This window comes from Capricornis sumatraensis, chromosome 3 (assembly GCF_032405125.1).
Source record: "Capricornis sumatraensis isolate serow.1 chromosome 3, serow.2, whole genome shotgun sequence".
Taxonomy (NCBI): Eukaryota; Metazoa; Chordata; class Mammalia; order Artiodactyla; family Bovidae; genus Capricornis; species Capricornis sumatraensis.
In genome coordinates this window covers 105,156,229-105,160,783 of record NC_091071.1, presented here as the reverse complement: position 1 = coordinate 105,160,783, position 4,555 = coordinate 105,156,229, and the positions used below count along the sequence as shown (strand labels likewise).

General features: G+C 42.8%; 1 non-coding gene across 1 annotated transcript; it reads right to left on the bottom strand.

Moving 5' to 3' along the window:
- Positions 1–250: 250 nt before the first annotated feature.
- On the bottom strand, positions 251–322 carry TRNAC-GCA (transfer RNA cysteine (anticodon GCA)). The gene has a single exon. It is a non-coding gene; the product is annotated as a tRNA-Cys (tRNA).
- Positions 323–4,555: the final 4,233 nt, after the last annotated feature.

Genomic DNA, 4,555 nt, shown 5'->3' with positions numbered 1-4,555 from the left:
ACAATGGGAACATGAGAATCTTTGTAATAGAGTTGTATGGATTCAGGGGGCCCATGTGTACAAAACAGATAGAATAGTGACCATTTTAGTGGGTTAACAATAAATGCCGGTGCCTGTAAGTAAGTGAAGTCGCTCAGTCGTGTCTGATTCTTTGGGACCCTATGGACTGTAGCCCACCAGGCTTCTCTGTCCATGGGATTCTCCAGGCAAGAATACTTGAGTGGGTTGCCATTTCCTGCTCCAGTGGATCTTCCCAACCCAGGGATCGAACCTGGGTCTCCTGCATTGCAGGCAGACGCTTTAACCTCTGAGCCACCAGGGAAGCCCGCTACACTAATGTTTATTGCAGGCTTACTGGGTCCCTACATTGTGCTATGCTCCCCTTGTATATTCACTTATTTAATCTTATCCTCCTAACAGTCCTATGAAGTAGGCACCACTGTTATCCCCAGTTTACAAATGAGGGTCTCATGATTTGGAATAGTTAAATAGCTCATCCAAGGTCACAAAGCTGATCAATGGTAGGGCTGGGATTTGCATGCATACCACCTGGCTAAAGAGCCCAAGCCCTGAGTAAGCAATAGTATCTTTATTATCATCACTATAAGAGGATGCATTAGCCAAGGTTCTCCAAAGAAACAGAACCAATAATAAAACCAACCAACCAACACACACATACACATATGCATACATAAATCCCTTGATGAAAGATTTATTATAAGGAACTTGGCTCATGCAATTATGGAAAAGGGCAAATCCCACAATCTTCAGTGTGAGTTGGAAAGCTTAGATACTCAAGAGAGCTGATGGTTTAATTCCAGTCTGAATCCAAAGACTTGAGGACCAGGAGAACTGATGGTATAATTTGGGTCTGAAGGCTGGCATGCTCGAGACTCAGGAAGAGCCAGTGTTTCCATTTGAGTACAAATCCAGGAAAAAAAAAAAAAATCCTAGTTCAGAAACAGAAAAGAAATTTCTCTTCCTTGAGAGAGAGTCAATCTTTTTGCTCTATTCATTCAACTGATTGGATGAGGCCCACCCAGATTAAAAAAGGCAATCTGCTTTACTCAGTCTACCAACTGAAATGTTAATCTCATCCAAAAACACTGCAAAAGAAACACCTAGAATAATGCTTGATCAAATATCTTGACACTCTGGTGCAAATTACCACATAAAATTAACCATCACAGGTCCATCATTTGTCATCTTGGCACCCGTAGACATCTCCTTAAACCATTTTTAGTCTCCAAACAAAGCCAGTAATGAGGTCGTAATTCCTCCTAATTGTGTTTGTTGGTTCATTCACCTTTTTCCTTTAAGAAAGATATATGGACCTCTTGTGACATAGCTTTATTTTTACATAATACAATTATTTTTGAATGTGCTCATTTGCCCTACAGTTCTGACTTTCCCTTTACAACAAGGACTAGAGCTTTCTTACCTTTGATTCCTAGCACTTCACACTGTGTGTATATATGCACGCATTAAGTCATGTTTGACTCTTTGGGACCCTTTGGACTGTAGCCAGGTTCCTCTGTCCATTGGATTTTCCCAGCAAGAATACTGGAGTGGGTTGCCATTTCCTTCTGCAGGGCATCTTCCCAACCCAGGGATCAAACTAGGATCTCCTGTGTCTCCTGCATTGCAGGCAGATTATTTACCTACTGAGCCATTGGGGGAGCTCACCTCACACTCTTTAAACACTTGGAAACAGAAATGAAGCCTATTTAAATATTGTACACTACACTCATGATAGAATAAAATGGTTCTTTTTTCTTGTGAATATAAAAATTGAGTAGAAATAAGAAGGAGTGAGTCTGTAACTGTGGTGTAATAATAGAGCAATGATGAGGCAGCCCTTTACCCACTGAGGTTGGGATGAAATATGGGATGGGGTGGAATGTGGCATGCAGGGGTAGCTTCCAGAGAAGGGTTTGGATTTGAAAGATGAAAAGAGAGTGTTTTCCAGGGACTTCCCTGGTGGTCCAGTGATTAAGACTCCATGCTCCTACTGAAGGGTGCACAAGTTTGATCCCTGGTCAAAGAATTAAGATCCTGTGTGTAAAATAATAATAATTTTCCAGGTATAAAATACTTAAAGTCTATGCAAAAAGAGCAGGATTGCAGAAGGAAAAATCTAGAATAGTAGCCTGGGAGAGATGGTGAGGGACTTTGAAGTGTAAGTGCTGAAGAATGGGTACTTTGTCCCCCGTAAAGGTCTGCAGAAACATTCCAAGTAGGACAGGGATGTGATCTGATTTGAATTTTTAGAAAGGTCTCATTTGCTGCACGGTGGATGATGGATCAGTTGGATGAGGTGAGACAAGAGACTGGCCACTTAGAGGACCGTTACTGTCAAACAGGGCAGTGACACTAAAGTCTGAACAGAGCTTGTCTCGGGGCTTCACTCCTACAGAGTCTCTGATGAACCCTCTGAGAGCTGGTCCCTCCCCTCAGCCTACTGCTGCAGTGTCCATGTGGCAGCCCCATTTGTAAGAGAGAGGGACAACGTAGTGTTCACAATTGCACATTATGCTTGGATGTTCAACTCCTCCAGCAGGCATTTGATAAAGAAAGAAAATAAAGGAAGCCTGACAGGAGCAAAGACCAAACAAATAGACTAGTGACTACAAGGTGCCTCCTCCCTGTCTCCTGGAGATAAGTTTAATGAAGAAGCCGCTATCAGTCACACTCAGGGAAGGATGTGGGGTGGTGTTACAAAAATGCGAGGCTTCCACTTTCTGGGCTGTTATCTCAGTAAACTCTTGCCTGGAGGATACAAGAAAATGGTTTCTGCGAAAAACTGAAGAAGGAGGATATAACTCTAGTTGAAATGAGACTTTGTTCTGTTCACATTACTTTTATGGCTGTTTGAGCAGGAATAAACTAGTGTAGTGTAATAGAAACAGGCAAAGTTGTCAGGAATTTGCAGTCTAAACAATGGATGTCTTAAAATGACTTGTTCCAGTCATGGGAATGTTCTTATTATGTTGGCTAGCTGTTAGAAAGTCCCTTTTTGTTGTGTTTACACTGTGAAAATTTTTCTGCAGAGCAGTAAGACATTTTCCTGTGACCTCTGGGTGTGTACAGATGTCCCTACCATCCTGTCCCCAGTCCCTGCATCCCTAATAAAACTGGAGGGAGACTGATGCTGGGGTAGCAATGTCAGGAGTACCATTTGAGGGTTGCTTCCAGTGTGGAGAGTTACTACTGCAAAGCTCATTCCCAGAATGACTAAGCTATGTTCAAAAAGTTGAAAATTGTTATCAGGAAGCCCAGACTGAATGGAGAATTCTGGGCAAAATTGCTTCCTCCCTCTGATTTTACTGGGTTAGTGAGTGGTACTTCCACCTACTTAGATACCCAGGCTTGGAACCTCAGGTAATCCTTGATTCCTTCCTGTATCAGGATAGGCTAGGCTCTTCAGCAATATCAAGTGGCTCCAGTCTGTGGTTTTCAGCAATCAACATTTATTTTACTTTTGCATTTATGCTGCTGTTTTATGTGTTTAGTTGCTCAGTTGTGTCAGACTGTTTGCAACCCCATGACTGTAGCCCACCAGGCTCCACTGTCCGTGGGGATTCTCCAGGCAACAATACTGGAGTAGGTTGCCATGCTCTCCTCCAGGGGATCTTCCAAACCCAGGGCTCGAACCCCAGTCTCCTGCATTGCAGGCAAATTCTTTACCAACTGAGCCACCAGGGAAGCCCAAGATTACTGGAGGGGGTAGCCTATCCCTTCTCCAGGGGATCTTCCCGACCCAGGAATTGAACCTGGGTTTCCTGCATTGCAGGCAGATTCTTTACCAGCTGAGCTACCAGGGTTATGCTGCTTGTTGTTTTCAATTGGCTAAGTCTCTTCTCCAGATCATCCTTCTCTGGGACCTGTACTGATGGAACTGCCTTTCTCTAGAACATTGTTGGTTTTATGGCAGAGAGTGTTCTCTTTTCGAAAACCGTGATCACACACTGGACCTAAGACTTCTGCAGGGAAGTGACACACATTAATACTGATCATATCTTATTGACCAAATTCTAATTTCAGTGATATGAGGAAGTATAATTCTTCCCCAAAAGGAGCAGCAGAGATTTCTGTTTGTAAAGGGGTTATTTCTTATATATGTGGAGCCACAGAGAACAGAGTTCAAATCCAAGCTCAACTTTCTAGCTGCATATTATGTGCTTTTTTTCTTTTTCTTGTCTTGGATATTTGGAGTCCTTATGTAACTTTTACACTTAGGACAGTCAGGTGCTTTTTGAAAATGCCACTTTGGTTTTCCCTAACCTACAGGGTAAATGCTAAGTTCAATGAATTCAAAATTCAGTACAAGTCAGGTCCTCTCTTGCAACTAAGATTTGGAGGTGGGTGGGTATCAGTTTTGATCTCCCCTCTTTGACACTTTCAAGCCACTTTTACTTCTGTTCCAGTCATTGCTCAGGTTCCATTAAAGCCTGTGTCATCAGACCCAGGACCCTTTCTTTTAGATATCACCTGTGGACACCTGAGTTGTTTCCTCTTATTCACTGAAGAATGTGCCTGGCCTCTCCTTTCTTCC